The following is a 14,222-nucleotide window of genomic DNA, read 5'->3' as shown; positions in this document are numbered from 1 at the left end:
ATTAAAAATATACAAGAAATAAGAACAACCCTTAAGCCCACTCATAAAGTAGGTGTTCTACGTGTTCATACATTCAAAATAACACACATACCAGATTCATGACATATGATCTCAACCATGGTTCTGGTATCAATTGTTGGTTTTTTTATCATGTGATTGACAGTGCAGTAGAAGCATGGGATAACATTTTAACACGATAATAATAATTGTTAAAGCATAAGAACGAATCACTCTAGGAACCATAACTAGAATGAGATCTTTCTCATGCGCATGAATCTGAATAAAATAGAAACTTGCAAATACATTTTCTAGATGTAGAACATGTGTAGATCAAATAGCGTCTTAGCCTCCTAACCTACTGTCTTCCAACTATAGCTCACACAAAGAGAAGAAACCAGGTGGATGTCTATGCTATTTGGTAGGATACACAAGAACACACTTTTGAATCTCAACACATGAGGGAGTCTTCTTCTCACACTTTTGAAATAGGACCTAGCCCTAATCACATTTGGCGTATGCATGGGCCACAGTCCAGTTGAACTGTGGTTGGCGCCAACTATAGGGCTTTGGATCCCATGGTATTTTATATCTATAAAATTCTATTTGTTGGGCATTTATCATATTATTTTATGTAGTATACAATTATACTACAAAATTAAATATGATTAAATTATTTTTCACATAATTATCAATATAATTTTATTTGCCATTAAATATTATTTTGTGAGATTAAAAGTAATACTTTATTATTTTTAATTAATTCCTTTTAATACAAAAATCTCATCTATGTATTATCGAGCTAGTACAGGGACAGTATGGACCCATAGTTCTAAGCTCCAATAATTTAATTAATTTCACTAACTCTTAGTTCCATTAATTAATTTATTAACTATTAATTATTCCACTAGAAATTCATAGTTGAACTCTCAAAACTCTAGTATAATATTATTAGAAGCTATAACTATAAAATCGTCTATTGATTTAGTCATTGCATGAGTTATGACCCTCTGCTAGTTGTTCATAATTAAAGTTAGGTCTTAATGTCTGTTAACCTCTCTAATTATGTCTTTATCAATTAGTTCCATTGATCCTCTAATGAATATTTTTCTATAAATTTAATTATAGAATTAAATTTATGTTCTCTAACAAAAATTAAGCGCTCTATGTTCAAGCCTCGAATCAACACTAAAAGGAACAACTAATCTACTTTCATTTAAGTAAGGAGCATATTCCATATCTGTGAAGTATGTTCCCAGCCACTTGTAGTTCTATGACTCCAAGATATCAGGAATTCGTTCTTAGGAATATTGAACCTTACCCTATAAGTCAAAATTCATAAAAGCACAATATAAGAGTTCATTACTCACTTCAGGATTGAGGTCAAGTATCAAACGATCATCGATTGATGAATGTTGAACTTTTATATTTTAGCAGAGATTATCATAAGTTCTTTCTTTCATCGTGTCCCAGTCAAATACAATCTATATTGTATACGGTACATCTATCTCTTTGTGTCGCTACACTTAACAATTTTGATAAACTGCTATATCCTAAACAGAAGATAGACCGTACTAATAATCTTTACTAAATAAAGCTCCCACTTTATTTGGCAATTATAGAAGATTTTTATATTATTATCTTGAATTAAATCATGTTGTATATATATATATCATTATACATATACTTAATTCAAGACCACATTAATAATATTGGATCTTCATTATAAATAACATGTATAATTAAATACAAATATGAGAGCAAAATATTAACTTTATTTAATTAACAATAATCAGTCATACAAAAATACATTTTAAGGACACCAATCTCAACATTGTACACATCATTGCATACATTAGACTGCCTACTTTTGAGGCATAGGGATATCGTCTCATGTCCTCTTCCTCTTGAGGTGTTGTTAGATTTTTCTTTCTAGAAAGGACAAATCTATGACTGGTTGGTAAATTGCCCATTTTGGAATTTTTTATATTAAAAAACTATAGCACTTTATCTACATAAATTGCTTGAGACTGTGGCCAAACTTTGTTTAGTCGCTCCTTAAGGATCTGAATACCTAGAACATAACTTATTTCTTCGAAATATTTCATTTGGAATTTCTCGGGTAGCCTTTTCTTTACATTTGATAATATTTCTATATCATTCTTAATGAGTAGAATGTCAGCAATGTAAAAAACCAAGAAAACCACATTCTTGTCTTTGATTTTCTTATAGACACAAGGTCCATTAACATGTTTTATTCAAAACCGTACACTTTTATTGTGTTATAAAATTTAAGGTTCTAATATCTTGAAGCTTACTTAAGTCCATAAATAGATCCTAGAAGATTACAAACTTTTTGTTCTTTACCTTTCACCTCGAACTCATCTAGTTGAGACATATAAATGGTCTCATCAAGATAGTCGTTCATTAAAGTATTGGTATTAAATGAGTAAATCAGAGTGTGTAGTGGAAGGTGTATTGTGAAAATTTCTTTTTAATACCATAACCTAGGATCAATATATATATAACATTAAATAAAACACAATAAAAGATAGATTTAGATCTAATACCTCTTGTAGCCCATCAAGTTTCATCACTATCTTTTAGTATAAAATAACAACATCCAATTCATAAGATTGCATCAAGATCCACACCACGATCTTCTAAGCATATCCTCAACACACTATAACATGTGTGGGCACGTAGGATGACATGGACAATTTAAAATATCTTGATTTACTCAATACATGAGATTAAGAGAGGTTGAAGAAGGAGAAAGGCTAAGAGATGGTATCGTTCTTTTTTATGTTTTCTCTAAAATCTGAATAATATGTCTCTCTAAAAATCACGATACATTAGATTTTTATAAACCTAAAATAGACTCAGTCAATCAGTTTTCGATTTAATAATTTAACCAAATAAAACATATCTTTTAAATAATAATTTAATAAATAAAATAATTCCAATTACAACATTTAAAATTTGAACAAAATAAATTTAGGTCTGACCATAGGTTACACGTGCCAGATCACTGTTTAAGCACAGTGGATGGTGTGTAGCACTGTGTGCTTCTCCAATTTTTCTCATTTCTTTATTTAATTAATAAGATATAATATATACACATTAAAATAATGTATTATTTCATAAATGCATAAATATCGGTTAATTTAAAGTTAACTTTATCTGATAAAATCTAAATAATTTATTATCATATGATAAATTAATGTCATACCTTTTTAATATTAAATAACCCAAAGTCAATTAATATTATTATAAACTAATAATAGTTTTTAAATAAAATATATTAGTTAAATTATTTAATCACATAATTATACATTCCCCTAGAAAATTAATACCTTGCAATTTAATCATCTCCCAATTTATTTTGTCAATGCCACCCACACCCTAGACAGTGTAGTATAGATGTGACTTGTGGACTATAAACCTATAATACTAAACTCCAATAAATAAGATTATTAATTAAACTCTTTAATTAAATAATATTTTTTATAAATCTCATTATTACTTTCACTTTAAATCTGAATTTGAACTCTTAGTTATTATAGAGTTATATTTACAGAATTATTTCGTACAATCAATTGATATAATCACTTCATGTAGTTCTCTCCTCCAATTTATTGGATCGTTAATTAGAGCTGGTCAAAATTACTATTTTATCTTTCTAATAATCTCTTGTTCCTTAAGTATCATTAATTCACTAGTGAATAGTTAATTTATAATCAGATTATAAATTTGAGCTCAATAACTATTCAATTCCAAAATTAACCTTTAAGGGAACCAATATTCAATCCTTTTAAGAAAGCTTGGATAACAAATCTTGTAAGATCATGTTCCCATCCATCATGCTATTGAGTCTCCAAAATAAAAGCCACTAGCTTCATTATACTAAGAGACCTTAACGAGAGAATCAAAAGACCCAACAAACATGAACATGACTTCATGACAACTCAAGATTTAGAATAATCTACATATGATCATCATTTTGATATGAATTAAATCTTTATGGTAATCGACATGTTTATAAAGAAATTAATTTGTATCAGTCCAGTCATATATAATGATATGTGCACCCAAAATATGCACCCAAACATTACACACAGTGACATGTCACTACTTTTTAAAACAATGGGTCTCAGTTTTAATAGATGTGATTGGCTAGGCCAAACTGCCACATCACTGTGTGTAATGTTTGTGTATATATTTTGGGTGCACATATCATTACTCTTATATAAAATACCTTTACTAAGATGTCTATTCACATTAGTGATCTGGATCTTGATCACATGTATTATTAAAATACCTAGCAAACAGTACTAGCAACCATTCATTAAAAATTCCTTACTTTAATATGTTGTTGAATATTTTTATTCATTATATATGATCTTAATCCTCTCGTACTCACACAAGATCATACTCTCATTAATGAATATGTAATTTTATGATATTTATAATAGTTAGTAATAATTTAAATATTAAACTATAAGAAAAATGCACTTTTTTTTTAATTCTAAAATAAAATGTCTTTACACATTCTTTTAGGGCATCAACCCTCACAATCTCCCACTTACCCTTAAAGCAAGTGAGACATTTATTTGAATATGATGTTTTGCACGTGACCCTCAAATGACTTTGTAAGAAGTATCTTGGTAAACAAGTCAGCTAGGTTCTGTTCCGATGCATCTTCATAATTGTCACATCACATCTATGTACAATCTCTTTAGCCAGATGGTATTTCTTCTCAATATGCTTGCCCCTTTTATGACTTCTTGGCTCTTTTTAATTAGCTACTACTCCACTATTGTCACAATAAAGGACTAACGACATATCTATATCTGAAACACCTTCCTGATTAGTATAAAACTTTATGAGAAAAATTGCTTCTTTAGCTATGTATTTGACTTCCATGGTTAAATCTACAATGTTGGATTGTTCAATACTTCTCCAAACTACAGCTCCATTACCAAAAGTGAATACTGAACTAGACATTGCTTCCAACTCTCCCTATCTTATTGAAAATCAGAATCAATATATCCAAAGGGATTCAAGTCACCACCATAATACACAAACATATAGTCTCTCATTCTCCAAAGATACTTGAGAATGTGCTTTACTGCAATCCAGTGTTCAAAACTAGGATTTGATTGATAACGACTGACTACTCCTACTACATAACATATGTCTGGTCTTGTAGATACCATATCATACATCAAACTACAAACTATTGAAGCATAGAGATACTTTCTCATATCCTCTTCTTCTTGTGGTGCTTTTAAACACTGCTCCTTGAATAGAACATGTAACACCCTACTTCCTTAGAGCCGTTACTAAGTGAGTTTAAAACGTGCATTCAACTCGCTAATCGAGGTTTTAGGTCAAATAGTGTAATTAAGCCATAAATAGAGGAAAAACTTTAGAAACAATTCCATTTCATTGAAAATAATAAAAGTTTAGCACGTGGGATCCCAAAATACAGTTTAGAAACATTTACAACATATAAATTGAACCAAGTCGACTAAACAACAAAATCTAGGTTTATTTACAAACATCTCCCAAAATCCACTGGCTGTGGCAGCCAGGCTGGCCAAACATGTACACGCTGCTTCACACCTGCTACACTCATGGTTGATTGGCTTTCTCCTTGCCTTTACCTGCACCACAGATCATCTGTGAGCCGAAGCCCAGCAAGAAAACCCAAAACAGATAACATATGCAAGTCATACACCAAGTATATAAACTGGCCATCAATAGGCTAAACACATAAGACCTAGCCCTCCCAAGCGCTTGACCAGGCCCTGGGTTCGCGGTCCACACTGTGAGGATATCCCAGGTATCCTTTTAGGGACTCGCCCTGGTAACTCGCACTCCACGTGCTCAACGCTGCTCCCGGCCCCTTTCTGTACTCGGCCTTGCACTCAACGTGCCCAACGCCGTTCCCGGCCCTTTGCCGTTCCAGGCCCCCTGCCGATCTCGGCCTACACCGTTCCCAGCTCTTGCCGATCATTCACATAATTGCACTCAAAGCATAATAAACAGGTACAGAATACTAACAAATACAATCAAAGGGGCTACGCCCTGCAATTCAAACACATTGGGCTTAACCCTACATACAAGCTCTATGGGAACAAGGGTTTTCTTACCTGAGTCCCGAGCTCTCTGAGCACCGATGTCCCGAGCACAGTCCTCTAACTTGAGCCTCGCCGAAACCCTAGTCACAACACATTAACAATATCCATCCATCAAGTTCTAATCCATTAAATAACTTTGAACCATAACTCTAACCTTTGGGACCTTGAATTCTTTCAATCCGGGTGATAAAATCCATCCCGAGCCTTAACCATTGAGTTCCCAAGCCTAAACACCCTTAAAAACACAAGCTGGCACTAAGAGCCGCGACCCTACCCACAAGCGCCGCGGCTAGCCTCGAAACAGAGGCTAGCACTTCCCTGCAACACACACAGGCTGCGGCGCGCCTCAAGTTTCTTGGACTCCCATGGCCACGCGCGCACACGGGCCGCGGCCCTAGCCTCGAAACCCAGAATTTTCCTTCTTTTCCTACACTTTCTTCAAACCATCTCATCCACAGTCAACTCAACCCAACATTTTAACCCAGAAATTAAGCTTAAGTCTCCTAACCACACCATCTAAACTTTGCTATAAGTTCATACAGCCAAGAAACTCAGCTCACAACCTAACCTAACTTCATAATCTTAATTCACATGCAGCTCATGATTTTAACTTCAGCTAAACTGAAACTCAAGAGATTTAAAGGTTAAACTCCTTACCTCAGCTGATAATCCCTAGCCTTCTTTGCTCCTCCACCTTCAAAGCTCTCTCACAGCAAGCCTCAAGCCTTCGATTTCTGCTGAAATTCTCCCAAGCTCACACACCACAGTCCAAGACAATAAACCGACCTTGAGAGGATTAAGTTAAAAACTAAATTCTTCCTTTTGGTTCTAGCAGTTTCCTTACTTAACTATATCTAACTTTATCCTTATAAAATGACCAAGCTGCCCCTTAAGCTTAACCCCTAACCTTAATTGACTCAAGGGAAATTTAGTCATTTACCTAATCCCGCTAAGTCCCCGAGGTCCAAAATATTAATTTCCCCAATATCCCCTACTAGACATTCTATCCTCAAATATATCTCCATATTTTATTTTCATAACCCGATAACCTCGTATAATAGCTAATGCCCAAACTACCCCTCGACTCGCCCCGAGTCGGATTCTCAACCCCATTGTGACTTTTTGGCTAACCGCTCCCCAGGATTGTCTCGGATCGTGTTGCACAAACATATCACATATATATAACATTTATCACATTTATACCCCTAATATCCAGACGGGGCCCACATGCACATTTAACTCAACTAAACATGCATCATTATCATATACAAATTAATTCATATATCAACATATTAAATCATTTATTGCCCTCCAGGCACACTAATCAAGGCCCTAAGCCCTATTAGCAAATTCGGGTCGTTACAGAACAATTCCACGTTTGGTCGGTAATTGACATTTCTTGGAATTTTTCATAGAGAATCTTTCTATCACCTTATCAAATAAGGAATTTGAGAAAGTGCCAATAGTGTGTTCTTTCTATCCCTTAGAATTTGGATTCTCATAACAAAGCTTGCATCTCCCAAATCTTTCATTTGGAATTTCTTAGCTAACTATTTCTATACATTTAATAACTTTCTACATCATTACCCATGAGTAGACTATCGTCCACATAAAAAATTAAGATAACCACAATATTCCCTTTGATATATTTATGCACACATGCTTCGTCAACATTTTGTTTGAACTCGTAGGTTTTAATAATTTCATCAAAGGCAAGATTCCAAGATTTAGAGGCTTGCTTTAATCCATAAATGGATTTCAATAACTTGCACACTTTGTGATCTTGCTCCTTTTGTATGAACCTTTTGTTGGTAGCAAGTTTACCATGTGCGCAGCGGAATGCACGGGGTGGTGGGCCTCGGAGATTTCAAAAATTTTATTTAAACAAACTTTAAATAACTGATTCATTAATATACATACATTAATCAAAACAAATACAAAGAACAAGAACATTCCAGTTGAAGTCTATCAAGAGTCATTGCATTCTTTTAGTATTTAATTAACGAACATCCAATCCAAGCAATCAGCAAGTACTTAGATCACGATCTTCCAATGTGTTCTCTACACCTCAAGACGTGTGTGGGCACGTAGAGTAGCAGTGTGAATTTTTTAGTGATTCACAAGATGTACTCAACACTTAAGATCTTGGAATTCGATATAAGAATGGTTATCAGGCTTAGAGAAAAGATATGAAATATTTTTTTTTCTCTCTCTCTCTCTGTCTGTGAAAACTTGAGAAAACTTAACCACTAAGTCGCTTTTAAAACTCTAGAAAATTCTTTTATATTTAATTGTTTTAATAATTGAATTAAATTAAAAATTCAAAAATAAATAAATTTTAACTATTAAATTAATTAATTAAATAAAATATCTCAGACTGAGTCTTGGGACTTTGTTACACGCTAGTCACAGTGTAAGCATTGTGACTTGCGTGTGACACATGTCCTTTTTATTTATTTAAAAATGATAAAATATCTAAAAACTAATAACTAACCTTATCAGATAAATATTTTAATTATCTAAATAAATTTATAAACCAATTCAAATCCAATTTGAATTATCAGATTTATTTTTCAAAATTTTAAATAAACAAAAACTAATTAATTCAAAATTAATAATTTTTTATTATTTATTAATTTCGAAAACTATAATTGTTATTTAATAATAGCTTAGAAAATTAAAATTAATTAATTAATCTCAATTATATATTTGCCCTAAAAAAAGAATTTCTTCCAAATATGCCCTTTCACTGAATAATCTCGGTTTCAACTCTCACCTTGAACAATGTTGATAGAGCCACCTCGGGGACCTATGGACCTATAATTTCAAGCTCCAATAAATTTAGAATATTAATTAAACTTTAATATAATAACTTGAATATATTAATCTCAATATTATTCCACTAAAAATATGAGACTGCACACTTGCAATTATAAACATTTATTTATAGAGTACCTTAAAAAGCATCCATCAATTTAATCATCACATACAATTCAATCCTCTATTAATGGTTCATAATTAAAGTAGGGATAAGATCACCATTTTACCTCTTTAGTTATTTCTTGTTTCTTTATGTACCATTAACTTTACTACTGAAGGTTAATTCATAAACTAATTTATAAATTTGAGATCAATAACCTTTAAGTTCAAAAAGTTAACCCCTAAGGGAACCATTATTGAATTCATCTCAGAAAGGTATAGAATATATATTTGTATACTATGTTCTCAACCCCTTACATTAATGAGTCCCAAAAACAAAAGTTTTCAGCCTAATCATTATGACAAACCATAACGAGTGAATCAAAGGACTCAAATGACATAAATAGGAGTTCATAGCAACTTCAAGATAGAGATCAATTTGTATATGATCATCTTGTTGATATGTTTAATTAATACTTATAAAACAAGACAATATTTAACTAAGTATTATACAAAGTACCTCCACTAAGATGTCATACTACATCAGTAATCTAGATCTAGATTACATGTATTCATAATACTAGTGAACCGTAATAACAATATTTAATCCAAAGATTCCAAATAACTTTGTTTCACTATGAATTATTTAAATTTGTTCCCTACAATCTTAATCCTCTTGTACCAATACAAGATTGTAGTCACAATAACGAATTTGAGAATCTCCTGATATTCATATGATATTATTCAAATATTAAAACTAAATAATCAATATATGCAAAAAATCATCTCAATTATTTATTTCATAAATCCATTGTCTAATACATATGCTTTCAAGGGCGCCATTCCTAACAATCTCCCACTTGCCCTAAAATAAATGAGGCATCCCTCTCACACCCATGTTTGTTTGATGATCCTTAAAAGACGTAGTAGCTAAAGTCTTAGGATCTGCAAGGTTATGTTCAAAAGCTATCTTCATAATTGTTATCTCCTTTATGGACTATATCTCTGATCAAGTGGCACTTCCTCTCGATATGTTTTCGCCTCTTGTGACTCCTTGGTTCCCTTGAGTTAGTTACTGCCCCACTGTTGTCATAGTATAGGACCAGTGGCTTATCCATGTCTAGAACAACTTCGACATCAGTATAGAACTTTTTGAGCCCCACAACCTCTTTAGTTGCTTCACAAGCTGCTATGTATTTGACTTCCATGGTAGAATCTGCAATGTTGGTTTGTTTAATACTATGCCTGACTATAGCTCCACCAAGTGTGAACATTGATCCGGAAGTCGATTTCTGACTATCTTTGTGTGATTGAAAATCAGAATCAGTGTAAACCACCTGAATATACAAGCATATATTCTTTAGTTTTCCTAAAATACTTGAGAATATTCTTTACTGCAACCCAATGACTTAATCCTGGATTGGATTGATAACAATTGACTATCCCTACTACATAACAAATGTCAGATCTTGTACACAGCATGTCATACATTAGAATGCCTACTGCAGAGACGTAGGAATACTGTTCCATGTCCTCTTCATCTTGAGGTGTCTTAAGACACTGCTATTTAGAAAGGACAATTCCATGACAGGTTGGCATGTCACCCTTCATGGAATTTTGCATACCGAAGCATTCTAGTACCTTATCAATATAAGTTGCTTGAGACAACACAAAAACTTTATTCTATCGATCCCTAAGGATCTGAATGCCAAGAACATAGTTTGATTCTCCTAAATCTTTCATTTTGAATGGTTTAGCTAGACATTTATTTACTTTTGTTAATGTTTCTATGTCATTTTGAATATGTAGAATATCATCAACGTAAAGAACTAAGAAGACCACAATGCCATCTTTGATTTGTTTATAGACATAAGGTTCATCAATGTTTTGCTCAAAACCATAAGTTTTTATTGTGTCATCAAATCTTAGATTCCAAGATCTTGAGGCTTGTTTGAGTCCATAAATGGACCTAAGAAGCTTGCAAACCTTTTGCTCTTAACCTTTGACTTCGAACCCTTCTGCTTGAGACATATAAATGGTTTCATCAAGATAGCCATTCAGAAATGTTGTCTTTACGTCCATTTTCCATATCTCATAACCCATGCACACAACTATGGACAAGAGTATGCAAATTGATTTTAGCATGGATACAGGAGAAAATATTTCTTCATAATAAATCCATTCTCTCTCGCTATAGCCTTTGGCTACAAGCCTAGCTTTGAAAGTTTCTACTTTCCCATCAACTCTTTTTTTCTTCTTGAATATCCATTTTCAACCGGTAAGTTAAACATTTTGTGGTAGATCTTCAAAAATCCAAATGTCATTCATATCAAAACTGAGGGTTTTGAGGAATGTATCCACATGATGCTCATTAGATGACATGATTGCTGAAATAAATAAATAACATAAAATGGATTTAGCAACCTTTGTGAGTGTAACCCATTATTTTAGATTAATGACTTAACTCAAGAGTGTGCCTTAGGGTCAGACAAACTTGAAATACATCATTCAATCATATTCTTATAAAAAAAAGATGTTAACCTTGAAAATAACACAGTCAGAAACCTTCCTTAAGGGGACACAAACAAAGGCACGTCGATGCCCATTCCATGAAACTTCGATGTTAACTAATAATGGAGACCATAGGAGTTATTGTTACATCTAATTTTCCCACTCACTATTTTAGAATATCCGTGTTCTCAAAAACATCCTATACTTTTTAATTAAATATATTAATTAAATTAATTTACCAAACGATATTCTAATAATTACCAATTTACCAAAGTTTCATGGTAAATTAATAATTAGAATATTCTAATAATTACTAATAAATATTCTAAGAATTCCAAGCAGAAGCTGAGCAGTTAGGTAAATCACTAAAAGTTCTTTGATCTAATCGATGATGAGAGTACTTGGATTATGAATTTGAGGACCATTTGTGTAAGCATGGAATTCAATTCTAACTCACAACACCTAGAACGCCACAACAAAATGTTATTTCAGAAAGAAGGAATAGGGCGTTACTTAATATGGTTAGATCAATAATGAGTTATTAATTAATACCACTATCGTTCCGGGGCTATGCAATTCAATGTGCAATGTACTTATTGAATGCTGTTCCATCTAAGTCAATCCAGAAGACACCATTAAAACTATGGTATGGTAGTAAACCTAGTTTGCACCATTTTTTGTATTTGGGATGTCCAACACACGTGCTAAAGGGGAAGACTGTGAAGTTTGACTCACGGACTGAATTGTGCATGTTTGTAGGGTATTCCAATGAGACTAGAGGTGGTATATTCTATAGTCCAAAAGAAAATAAAATAGAACATTTGTACTAAAAAATGCAACTTTTCTTGAACATGAATATATTAATAACCACAAGCCTCACAGTAAAGTTGTACTGAAGGAATAGTCACATATCAAATAAATAAATCACCGACTATTCAAAATGAACAACGACAAGAAGAAGCCATAAGTTATAGTCAGAATAATAGAGAACCTCGTTGTAGTGGGAGGGTTCTTAGGCGACTAGTTCGCTATTGTAGAGCACCAAAAAAAAAATTTAGTTATCAAATTTTTGTGTTTTATTTTATTTAATTGTTAAGTACATTCCTCAAAAAATGTGAATTTAATTATTAATTGTTATTTATTTATTTATTTTGAAAATGTAATTAATTGAGTTTTGGTTGAATGCACTAAGGTGCATAGTAGGTAGTGATGCACCCTAGTTATTGATTGTGTGCACGTGCATGGTTGCATGGTGCACATGTGTAAAATTTTCTACACACTTTGTAGTTGCCTTTTATTAGATTTATTTATTGAATTATTTAAAAAAATAATAAAAATAAGAAGAAAAAAGGGGCTTGGACGTGTGGAGTGTAATGGGAAATGAGGATTTTCTTGACCTATTTTGTTTGGATGAATATTGGTTAAAATAGAAAAGATGCTGTCATCTTTATTCCATACCAATTAAAATAAAAATAATTTAATAAAAATTAAGAGAAAATAATTAGAAAAAGGAAACTTACCCTTTTATTTTTATTAGGCTATTATGAGGGAATTAATAAGATAAAGGAGGAAGGAAAATAGAAGAAGAGCCATTATACTCTTGGTAGCCGAAAATGAGAGAGAGAGAGAGAGAGAGAGAGAGAAGAAGAAGAAGAAAGAAAGGAAGAAGAAGGAGAAGAGAAAACCAACTCTAGGGTATGTTTTTTATGTTTATATTTGAAATTCCTTTTCTTTGATTCTTGTATTTTGACTATATGTTTTGTTGTGTTGTTGTTGAATCTCTCCTTCTCCTCATGATGGATTTCAAAAGAAAACCCTAGGCTTGAACAAGGGGTGATAAAGTTTGGGTATTGGTCACCTTGTGTATTCTTGATTCTACAAATCAAGAAAGGTAATGAACCCTTAGCCCTTTTGTCTTTATGTATTGTTGGTTTATATGAATGGGGTATGTTGATTTTGACTATTTTGATGTTGGGGTTGAAGGGTTGTATTGATTGGATGTTTTCTTTGGTTCATGGATTGATGGTTATATTTTTTTTATGATGATGCATGTGGGAATTGACCTAGGCGTGGCATGGGTATTCTTGTTGTTTGGATTCTTATGGCTGTAATTCTTAGATGTATATTCATAGTATGTGAATAGAGTTGATTATTGATATGTGGTGTTTATGATATGTTGTTTACAGATTTTCTATGATTTGATGATGGGTATGTTTTGGCTTAAAGACTCTATGTGATTTAAAAGGTTTTAAATTGTGATTTAAAAGAAAATGATGATGAGTATTATTTTAAAAATAACATGAAAGGATTTGATAATTATGGGCTATGGGGATTTCGGCCTAAGGGTGATTTTCAAAGCATGATGATTTTTTTATTTTTTTTTTATTTTTTGTTTTATGTCAATTCAAATTTTAGAAAACATGATAGGTTGTTGTAAGATTTTAAATGGATATATGTTGGTTTTGTTCCTTTGGAATACTTGCAAGAGAGTAATATATCAACAGTATATTTAAGACAAGATCAAAGATGATTATTTGTTTATGACTTGTGAATATGTTTCAAAGTGGTTGACGAATTATTGTATGCTAATGGTAACATTAAAATAAATAAAAAGGATGTAGAAACATGCTAGGGTTTGTGTTGGAATAT

This window comes from Humulus lupulus, chromosome 6, assembly GCF_963169125.1.
Source record: "Humulus lupulus chromosome 6, drHumLupu1.1, whole genome shotgun sequence".
NCBI classification, from domain to species: Eukaryota; Viridiplantae; Streptophyta; class Magnoliopsida; order Rosales; family Cannabaceae; genus Humulus; species Humulus lupulus.
The sequence above is the reverse complement of the archived record's forward strand: the minus strand, read 5'-3'. Positions refer to the sequence as shown.